This window comes from Furipterus horrens, unplaced genomic scaffold (assembly GCF_987537825.1).
Source record: "Furipterus horrens unplaced genomic scaffold, mFurHor1.1.pri manual_scaffold_11, whole genome shotgun sequence".
In the NCBI taxonomy this organism is placed as follows: domain Eukaryota; kingdom Metazoa; phylum Chordata; class Mammalia; order Chiroptera; family Furipteridae; genus Furipterus; species Furipterus horrens.
In genome coordinates this window covers 47,363,314-47,374,548 of record NW_028327181.1, presented here as the reverse complement: position 1 = coordinate 47,374,548, position 11,235 = coordinate 47,363,314, and the positions used below count along the sequence as shown (strand labels likewise).

Sequence of the window (11,235 nt, the reverse complement as noted above, 5' to 3'; positions counted from 1 at the left end):
TGCTGCGGCCAATATGTCCGAAGTCCCGCTCAGGGCCATGCGCTCTGGGCAGCCCCCTCCCCCACTCCTCACACACCTCCTTCACATCTTTGCCCGAACAAGCTTCTTCTTAATGACACCTGGTCTCTTTTTCTTTATTTTTAATTTTTTTAAAGATTTTAGTTATTTATTGTTAGAGAGAGGGAAAGGAAGGAAAAAAGAGAGTGAAACATCGATGTGAGAGAGGAACATTAATTGGTTGCCTCTTGTATGTGCCCCAACTAACCAGGGATTGAACATGCAACTCAGGCATGTGTCCTGCCCTGACTGGAAATTGAACCAGCGACCTTTCACTTTGTGGGACAACCCCCCAACCAACTGAGCCACACCAATCAGGGCAGACCCAGGCTCTTTTTAATACTGTAATATATCAAATGCTCAGCCTCACTGTGCCTGGTTCCTCTCCCCCTTGACTGTGCTTTACTATTTTTCCACAGTACTTGCCACTTCCAACAGACTGTATAATTTACTTATATGTTTATTATTTAATATCTGTTTTCCCCATCAGTGGGAGTATGAGCTCCATGAGGGCAGGGATTATCCAAACGCCTGTGTGCCTGATACAAAAATCCATATTTGATAATTCCTTATGTATCAGGACATATTTGAACGCTGCTGCTGTTAGAAAACTTTGCAAAGGAAACGATGTTGGAGGATTAGTGGAGGGTGTGCCGCTCTCTCCTGATGAAACATGCCTATGGGGAAACTGCTGCTCCCCAGCAAAGGATAACTGAAACGTCCCCCTTCCCTGGCTGAAGGTGCAACTGAAGATCATATTTCTCATGTGCTCAGATTAGGACTCCCAGGGCTTATGCACAAATTAAAAGGCATGCATTTTTCTCGTCCTCCCATGATAAGCTCAAAAGCCGTGGGGTGGGGTGGGGAAGTTCGCCTGCTATAGGGAGTCTGTGCAGCTCACCCCTGCCTCATGGATAAGACACCCATTGTGTACAGGTCACCGAAGGACCCTGTCCTCAGTACTTAGATGCCACTCTCAAGCTTTGAAGAGAGCCTGCACTCACTGTGGATGACCCTTGAAAGCTGATCTGGGCTTCTGACATGACAGCTCTTTTCTAATCTCTGTACAAATGCACACAAGTGAAAAAAAAAAAAACGCTGTGCTCTCCCGCAAGCATACTCAGTATCCCAGGAAGCCTGAAGAAGAAGATACTTTACCATGAGTCCAGAACAGGCTCTCATGGGATGATGGTTATTAGTATTAAGCCAGGGCTTACCAGATAAGAGTACCCTGAGTCTTACGATAATTTCCCCTCATGGACCATTATGCTCATTTTCTGACAAACTCAGCCCATCAGACATGTTGCAATAATTTCAAACCACACATCAAAGGTGCCAAGGCTTGCTCCCTGCCTCCCCAGAAGGTCTTGCCACAAGGGGAGGGATGACTTCATCACATGTAAGGATGGAGTGTCCATTCCTGGTCTCATCAAAATATCCAATAATCGATTACATGGGTGTTCTGGTGACGTAGCCAGGACAAAAGGAACCATCCAAGGTGTTTTAATACCTGTCCGCCAATAGAAAACAGAAATTTTATTTTCATAAGAGGAGTGATTTCTCAGAGGAAATGAGCCAGCCACCTCTTCCACTTTGGAGCCATTACCCTAAGCCTACGGCAAGAGAGGAACACATGGAGTTGTCAGCAGTTAGAAGACAAAGTCCCTATGTTGTGCATTCCAATGGCTTCTTAAATTCCACAGGTGTTTCCACTGAATGCCTTTTTTCCCCCCAAAATAAGTAAGGACTCTCTTAGTCTCTGTCAATTCTAAAAAATGCATTAATTATGTCCGAAACCCTTTATTCTAGCCCTTACTTGGTAGAGTTGCCAAATGGAAGATTTTTTCTCCCAGAAATCCATTTTGCTCAATTGTCAGGGTGAAAATAGGAAAGGGGAACATTGCGGTGTGCAGCCCTTCAGTTCCCTGAGAGCATCTCCAGATATGCCAAGCAGCCTCTGGTGGAACCTGCTGAGCTCTTTGCAGGCCATGTTCAAGGGCTTTTAAGCATCCAAGTTGAAATCATTCCATCCCAGTAGGCTGCTTTCATGACTTTCATGACGTCAGCACTTCTAGTCACTGCTGCACCGGCTGACCTCAGCCCTGCATAAGCAAGGGACCACATCTCCTTTTCGGGATCCAAAACATTTCCTTCAGAGCTCCAGAAAAGATGGATGGCCATTATTCTTCTAAGATCTTTTAAAAAGTGAGTTCTCACTGGTTTCTTTTGTCTTTAACTCTCCTTCATCCCCAAAGGGGAAAGAGATAAAGGAATGGAGTAGGTCAGAGGGAACTGGGGAGGGAGCTGGGAAGGTCCCAAATCTATGTATGCTCCCCCCCAAAGCTATTAATGCATTTGAAAGTACTTTTTAATGACTATAACTACCATCAATCCTCACAGCAACCATGTGAGGCAAATAAAGATGCTCATCTCTATTTAATAGGTGAGAGAAGTTCAGCATAGAGATATTGCCGCAAAGACAGAGAGTCTGACACCAGGATTTGAGCCCAGGTTTCCTGACAAATCATAAGTGATTCGGTGATGTATTTCCTTAAAAATGTTTTTGTAACTTTGAAAGATTTTTTTCTGTCACGCTGCCTGACACAAAGTATCCTCTCCCCTTTGCCCCAGAGTTTTGCAACGTTATTCTGTCCCGTGCTGAGTAGCAAAAGGAGTTGTGCCGGAGTAAATTCAACTCTGAAACACGTTCCGCCACAAATCCCAGCTGCTCCTCACAAGAATGTCCCCTGCCAACCCCCGCAGGGCTTCCCTAAAACGACATTCCATCGGCAGGACACTGCCAGCACAGTGCAGCTCTGGAGGAGAAAGCAGTGCCCAGAAGTGTTGGAGAGGAGACAGCAAAGCAATCTGCATGCAGGTGTTCCCCAACACCCCCCGTGAGCCCATGTTGAGGCATATCGACTGCCCCAGGGAAAAACAAATGAGAGAAAAGGTCATTTGTTGAAACCTAGTCATAAATCCCACAGGACAATGCCACACTGTCAGGCTGCCCCCTCATAACATCTCCCCACTGATAACACTGGTATGTGTGTGGCTTGGAGGAGTCCCAGTAGCAAGAGAAAAGACAACACTGGCGTCGGAACATTCGGTGAGCTCAGTCTTGCAAAGTTCATCGCAAGTCTGTGAGTCACAAGGGCCTCCGGCATTATTTCTTCTGCCCCCAGTCAGAAGTGTGTCAGCTTTAGTGAAAGCCTTGCAGCGTCTTCTGCGGTCTGACTTCAGTGGGCCTTGAGGTGCACCCTACCCCTTTTACTCACCTTCTCATGCCCCTCACTCATAGCAGAGTAATGACCTAATTAAAGCTAGAATCCCTATGAGAATGTGGGTATTCATGGATGTCAGCACCATAAAATGCCAGGCTTAGGGAAGACATCACAAATTACCCGGTTTGAACAGATAAGCAAACACACCTGTGGCTGTTCTTAATGATGCGCACCTCCCGGTACCCATGCCTTTTGTAGACCCAAAAGGTGACTTGTATAACTGGCAGGATATTGCAGAAATAAGGCTGTGTGACTTCTGAGACATTGCAGTTTTGCTTGTTCTCTTGGGCACTCACACTGAGGAAACCAGCCACCATGCCGTGAGGACACTCAAGCAGCCTATGTGAGTAGGGACTGATGCTCTCAGCACAGGCAGTAGCAACAACTTGCTGGTCACATGTGTGGGACACTTGGAAGACCTTCCTGCCCCACCAAACCTCCGAAAGAGTGGAATTGGAGACTACATCCTAAATTCCTGACCTACGGAAAGTATGAGATCATATATGATTATTCTTATTTTAAGGCACTAAGTCTTGGGGGCAATTTGTTACACACCTATAGTAATATAAAACCCAAAGTAGTGACATGATAGAGCCAAAATGAGAAAGGTACAGAATTACTTTATTGACTAAAGTCCAGACTCGTTTTTTTTTTTTTTTTTTTTTTTTTTTTTTTGGCCCACGAGGCTTTACCTTGATGCAGGCGGTCTCAGCCACCCTGGCCTTCTGTTTACTTCCCAACTCTGTCCCTCCCAGGGACTTCTCCACTTACTCTACATTCTGCCTGGCACATCCAGTCCCAGAGTTTCACATAGGCGAAGCCTCTTGTTCAACTTTCAACTCAAAGTTATTCAGAGAGGCTGTCCATGGGGACCAGTTCTAAGGATGCTCCTTTTCCCTGCTCCCCCTCCCATCCACCATGACAGCACTTGTCTCTCTCTCTCTCTGAACATACTTATTTCTGTGTTGAACTGGCTATTGCATTTCCCCAATAGAATACAATTTTCGTAACAGTATCTTATCTTTCTTATTTTCTTTCATCTCTCTAGAAGATTAAAAATATGCTTGCTATGGTAAGATGATCAACAATATTTCCAGTACAGAAAGAAAAGAAGAATGGGGAGAAGGAAGGAGGGAGGGAGAGGAGAAAAGAGGAAAGGAAGAAGGGAGAAAGGGAGGGAAAAGGAAAAAGAAGAAAAATTTACAAGGAGTGCCCCGTGTCTTTGAATCCTTGCTTTAAAACAGTAGCACCACTCCCAATCAGTGCCTCTTGAATAAGCACCTGCTTTGCGCAGACAAGTCTTGCGCAGCCACTGGGGATGAAGTCACCATGCCCTGCCCCTCAAGGGGAGCCTTATGTTCAATTAATTTACCAGAGCCCTTCCAACTCTTATAAGTCAAGTGCCAAGACAGGAATAAAGTCTCAAGGGGGCAGTGCTTCGCAGCAGCCGCTGTGCCAGAGGTGGGGCGACTCTGAGGTCTCAGAGGTTGAAAGGAAGGCTGCCATGATCTGGGAGAAGTGCTGACAGGAAAGACCAAAGAGTTCTCGCCAACTCTGCGAATAATTTCTCAAGTTTTGTGTAGAACCAACAGGAGCACCAAGTTGAGCCAAGTATCTACAGCCTCTTAACAAGCCAATACTCCACGGAGATCTTTTAGAAATGAAACGATTTTTTTCCTGGTCCCTGAACAGGGGCTGAAAAGGCTACATCCCTGAGTTCTTGGTGAGCAAACTCCCTCCCTCCCGTCTAGCTTTAGGAAACACAAGCCCCAGGAGCCTTAGATTCCCCATCACCACAACTGTTACCCCCAAGTGGAAACAGGTGGTATTGGTGTGAAAGAACGGGGCAGTGAAATGCAACAGGGAAAGAGGGGTTTCCAAGTGTGCTGGACTCTTTTGAATGGAGCAGAAAAATTTATATTGTTTGAGTCATAAAATACTTAGAGAAAAACCTCAGTGTTCTCTCTTACCCATCATACCACAGGAATGTGGATTCACGTTGCTCCTTAGTTCATGTCTATAATTCTTCCCATTTGTACAGAAAGGAATGACTTGGTCCGGGTGGACCTGTTTGCCATTCTAAGCTGGGCTCACATGTCCTGCTCAGAGAACCAATTCTACACCCTGCAACTTTAGGATTTAAACCCCAAAAGGCAGAGGCCATAGTAAAGGGAGATCCAAAGAATGAAGTAATGAAATGAATTTAAAGAAAGGAAACTCTGGACCAAAGATGAAAGGCCTTCTTAACTGTGAAAATCTATTAGAATATATAATACTCTCTCCAGAACAAAAGCCCCATTTCTTACATTATTTAATGCAGAGAGAACAAAGACCTGCAGAACATTCATTGATCCCACTTTAGCCCCAGAGGGGATGGCAAAATGACCTAATGGTGATTTCCTGTCTGTAATGTACATGATAATTTGAATCTGAGAATATCATAAAATGATGAACCCGACTTTCCCACCAACAGAAGGGCAAGTGGGCTGCGGCTGGTGGTGTCTCTCTGCCGCTTCCCGTGGAGGAAGAACCTCTGTGCAGTTCCACAAGCCCCACGTAGACGCCGCTGGGCAGACTGTGGCTCCAACTTAGGTACAGCCAGAGGGTCACAAAGTCCCACACGCAGCGCCAGAGCCCCGAAGGCCAAGAGCTTCCTCTCACCATGATTCGTTGAGGGTGGTCGTGTTTGAGAAGCAAGTCTTCCCAGAGACAGGAAAGCAAAGGGAAAAATGTCCAGTCTTGTACTTCAAATGCACGAAAGTTCAGTTCTGTCCCTGCCCCTGGGGTAAAGCAAATGTCGCAGCAATACCCGAGACAGCCACCGCTGGATTGTGCAGGCGCTTTGGGGGTTTCAGAGCCGAGGCATCTCAGACCTGCAGGTCTTCCTCCCATTTTACAGGGGGCTGTGCGGCCAGGAGAGCGGCGCTGACACCGAAGAAATTCTGGGAAGAGCAGTCGTCGCCTGAGGCCGGAGCTGCTGCAGGAGGTCCGTGGGAGGCGGGGCCGTTAGACTGGAAGGAGGAAGACAAAGAACTGGGAATATTGGCAAAATCTGAACTGCAAGAGACTGGACTTGTCCGCTTCCCCCGTTTGTGCACCGGCGCCGCACGTTTGCTTTCCTGAGAGTCCAGTGCGTGCACTTGGAAGGTTTAGCTGCGCTGGGGGTGAGCGAGGACCTGGGAGGGGCAGGCTTGTTTGGGGCCGCGGGGGGCGTCCACCTTCCATCTTTATACCCCCGGTGCCTCGCTGGGGCTGACCCGTACAGTCTCAGTGGGTACGAAAGAGGGGGCTGCCACCGCCTCGCCTGGAGACAGAAACCTTTTGGGGGTGGGGGGAGGGGCGGCGGTTCCGTCCAAATCGTTCGGACAGACAGGAGCCGTCTTCCTCCTGCTGTGGATTTTCAGAGGGCGCAGGGGACAGTGACTTGCACCGATTAGGGAAAGGCGGGGGCGGGAGGGTCAGTGTCCAGTTCTGCGCTTGGGTCGAGTATTTCATAAATAAAGGTTGCGTGGCGGCGGTTGCCTGCAGAGCCTAACCAGACTTCGACATCCCCGCCCCCACCAGGGCTTGCTTCCCTTGTCCCCAAGGAGCAGGCGCCCCTGAAGGTTCCTGCACAGGCCCCGCGGCTCTGGGCAGAGCCAGGGCCCCGGGAGAAACTCCTCCCAGCGTCTGCTCTCCCCTCGGAGCCCCCTCTAGGGCCAGCCGGCCAGTGCAGAAGGGTCTCCGTTCCACAGGGGCTTTAGCGAGGGGGAGGGGTGTGGGGGAGGGGTGTGGGGGAGGGCGCTCCCTCTCCTTTGCCTGAGGGATTAAGACGCTCCATTGTCCCCGGCCTGAGGGCCCCAGTATTTGCATACATCAAGTCCCTGGGGCTGGGGAGGGAGGCGCAAGCTGCACCTGTCGCCCAGGGGTCTGAGGGCTGACCCGAGCTGACCCTAGTCCGCCATTCCAGGTGATGCCATCTGGGTCATCACGGACTCCAGGCCCAGGCGTGGAAGAGCGGCTCGAGAAGGGCGCCCCGCACAGGTAAGCACGCGTTGCCTGGATGGCTGACTGTGGTCAGAGGTCTGGGAACAGCAGGGCTTTGAATGCGTGGCGTTCATTGAAACAGGCCCTTCTGTGGAGAGCCTTCCAACCTCCTAAGCCTCATTGAACTTGAAAAGCTACTAGCTTCCTTTCTTTCCGGAGACCCTCTGGCCTCTTCGCTTATCTCCTTCATCAAAGCCAGGGTTAGGGGCGCATTAATGGGAACCCAGATCCTTCAGAGGAGGCTGGTATCCCATCACAGATGTAAAAAGGACGGAACAAAGGGGTAACAGTCCAAAGGAAGGTGGGGAGCTCAGGGTCACCTCGTAGGAGAGGTTTTCACCGTCGCTTGCCTGCATAAATAACATTTTTCAGTTTACAAATGGGTTACAAATACAGAGTGTGCTTTGTTGCTCAAAACAACTAACATTTCCATGTGACAGGTGGTGAAACAGACTTGCCAACAAGACATGGAGGGACGTTGCCCATCAGTGATGCGTCCTGGACCCAGGCACAGAATTCAGACTCTCATCTCACGTCTCAGGTCTCCCATGACACCCGCCAGGAGAGCAGGACTCCAAGGGCAGGGAGCCCAGGACGTGTGGCCTCAGGCTTCTCCCTTAAGCAAGACTTAGCTACAGGGCCCCACATACCTATGTGTATCATTTTGTTTTGGAATATTTTTTCTGGCAAACCAAGGAAAAGCACAGTGAGCACAGAGGTGTGTGGAGCTGGAGGCTGGGCACCGTGCCCCTGAAGCTGCATTCCAGGAATCATTAGAAATGAATGGCTTGATTCAAGTGTACCCACATGAACTGGAACGGGCTGCCTAAGTCACAGGAGGAAGCCTCACCCCCGGGCTCCTGCCAGTCTCCCCTCCAACTTTTCCCTTCGCAAACCTCCAGCATGCCACAGTCCTTTACATTTGTCTCCCAGATCACAAAGGCTCATAATGTTACTAGTAGTTAACTGGTTATTAATAAAGGAAAGAGAGCAAAGGGAATCAGACATTGAATTTAATAAGCGGGGGACCATGAGCCTGTTCGCTTCACCAAGGAGCTACAGCTTCACACCCCAGGGGATTACAACATTGTGCTCCACCAAGAGGATTAAAGCTCTTCCAATACAGGATTGTTGAGGGGTACAGGGGGAGGTTCTTGACCAAAGGGGCCTGTCAGTCTAACTAGGAATTGGACCTTATCAAAAGCCTGAGAAAGTTTGGGAAGTTGATTTGTTCTTCTGAGAAAGCACCTGGGCCATCCCACACCCAAGTTAATATGATCTCAAGGGAACAAAGGCCTCTGTCACTCACCCACCTGATAATGCACTTGCTCTGTGCACTCACGTGTGTTCTCTCTCCATAGCCATGTGGCCTTAGCAGCCACATGCTTGCAGCCACACAGCCTCTGCCTCTGGAGCAGCCAGAAACAATCTAAGCTATCTGGATGGAGACTGAGAAGGCTTAGCAGACTGTCCGGGCCCTGGAAGACTAAGTTTTAATATGAAGTAGAAAGTCTGGACCCTGGTTTTTGTTTTGGCCTTGCTAAGAACATGGTTGGACTGTTCCCATGGCAGGATGGAGGGAGATGAGACATTGGAAACCCAGGGGGCAGCTTCTAGTTCCACCCGAATAAATAATCTTGCCACCCCACAATCTTGCATGTGTGGATACTTGGAATTCTGTCCTTGTGATCCCGTGGAAGAGCCTGTTACACCAACAGCATTGATGCCAACACAACCCTGGCAGCTGGTGGCTCATTTTAATGCCTTTGGGCTTTTAGCAGTGCCATCTCTCACAGTTACTTGCATTTTGAACTTTAAAAAAATTTTAGTATAATTTACATAGATCAAATTCACTCTTTTAAAATGGAGGGGACAATTTTGTGTGTTTTAATAAATCAAACCATTTTATAACCACAAATTTAGGTATAGGGCAGTTCCAACACCCCCTAAAGTTCCCTCATGCCTCTGTAGAGTCAGCATTCCCCCACTGGCCCCATAGTTTTGTCTTTTCTAGACTGTCATTAAAATGAAGTTGAGCTCCTTTCATTTAGCGTAATGCTTTTGAGATCTATTCATGCTGTTGCGTGGATCAATATTTCATTCTTTTTTTTTTTCTTTTGGTGAATAGTTGTTATTGCATAGAAGAACTACATTTAGTTTGTTCATCAGTTGAAGGACATTGAATTGTTTTCAGTTTTTAGAAATTTTGAATAAAGTCACTATAAACATTTGCATACAGGTTTTTGTGTGAACGTATGTTTTTATTTCTTTTGGGAAAATGCTCAGGAGTGGGATTAGTCATCATATGTTAAGGGCATGTTTAACTTTATAGAAATAACCAAATTGTTCTCCAGAGTAAATGTATCATTGTTGCATTCCTACAGTAATGGAAGAGAGTTCCAGTTGCTCCAAAATCTGGCATTGTCTTTTATTGTTATTATCTGCCTTCTAACAGTTACGGGTCAGTATCTCATTGTGGATTTAATTTGTATTTCCCTAATGACTAATAATGTTGCCTTTGTATGAGTGTGTGTATTTTAAGAATGTATTTATTTTTCAGAGTAATTTCAGGTTCACAGGAAAATTGAGAATATAGTGTAGAGATTTCCCAGGTGCCCCCTGTTCCCACACACGCACAACCTCCCCTGTTATCAACATTCCCCAGCGGTGTGGTGCCTTTGTGGCAATTGATGAACCTACATCGACACATCATTATCTCTCAAAGTCTGAAGTTCACATTACTGTTCACTTCTGGTGTCTTACATTCTATGGGTTTAGACAATTGTGTAACATGGCATTTACCCACCATTAAGTATTATACAGAGTACTTTCATTGCCCTAAAAATTCTCTGTGTTCTACATATTTATCCCTCCCTCCCTGATAATCTCTGGCAAACAATAACCTTTTCTTCTCCATAGTTTTGCCTTTTCTAGAATGTCATCTAGTTGAAATCATACAATATATAGCCTTTTGAGATTGGTTTCTCACACTTAATAATATGCAGTTAAGGTTCCTACATATCTTTCTATGACTTGATAGCTCATTCCTTCTGAGTGCTAAATAATATACGATTATCTGGATGTACCACAGTTTATCCATTCACCTACTGAAGGATGTCTTGGTTGCTTTCGAGTTTTTCTTAGAACATTTAAAACATTGAAAAGTAGACAGATGACTAGAATGAACTTAATATATTTATTACATAACTTCAAAAATTGTCAATACCTACTTTTTGATTCTAATGAATTCTAGCTCAGCAATTTTTTCTCTCATTGGTCATGACTCTGGTGTTATATCTAAAAAGGTATCACTAAACCCAAGGTCATTTAGATTTTCTCATATGTTATCTTCTAGGAGTTCTGTAAGTTTGTATTTTACATTTAGGTCTCTGATCTATTTTTAGTTGAAATGTTTTTTTTATTTTAAACTGTTAATTTCCACTTATGAATAGAATCTTATCTAGTTCAAAGAATTTTAGTACTTAATTGTAGATTTCAGAAATTTTCATGTGATTGCTGAGCTGGATTTTTTTTTTTTTTTTTTTTTTTTTCAGCCCTTTGAGGGTTAGGACACCTCAGTGAATAATTCAGAAACTTGGAGTCATTCTTGACACTTCCCTTCTAGTACATCTAAATCATTACTGACTTTTGTAGATTTTGCTCTTTGAATCTGTCTGCTAAATCAATGTTGGAAGGTTTGCTTCAGGTGGCCTCAGTTGAACCACAGAATTAAATTCAAGATCAAAGAACTTCCAGTGACCTCCTGGTCTTTTTTTTCTAATCGTGCCTCCAACAAAAGGAAGAAAGAGGTAAGGGAAAAATCTAAGCATGGGGAAAAACATGAAGGAAGGAAGTCCCTCTTGTGTAA

At 46.2% G+C, this 11,235-nt stretch overlaps 1 long non-coding RNA gene across 1 annotated transcript; it reads left to right on the top strand.

Annotated features, from left to right (window-relative positions):
* Positions 1–6,295: 6,295 nt before the first annotated feature.
* LOC149997519 (uncharacterized) lies at positions 6,296–9,595 on the top strand. The gene is made up of 3 exons (XR_016514147.1): positions 6,296–6,505; positions 7,291–7,364; positions 7,808–9,595. It is a non-coding gene; the product is annotated as an uncharacterized LOC149997519 (long non-coding RNA).
* Positions 9,596–11,235: the final 1,640 nt, after the last annotated feature.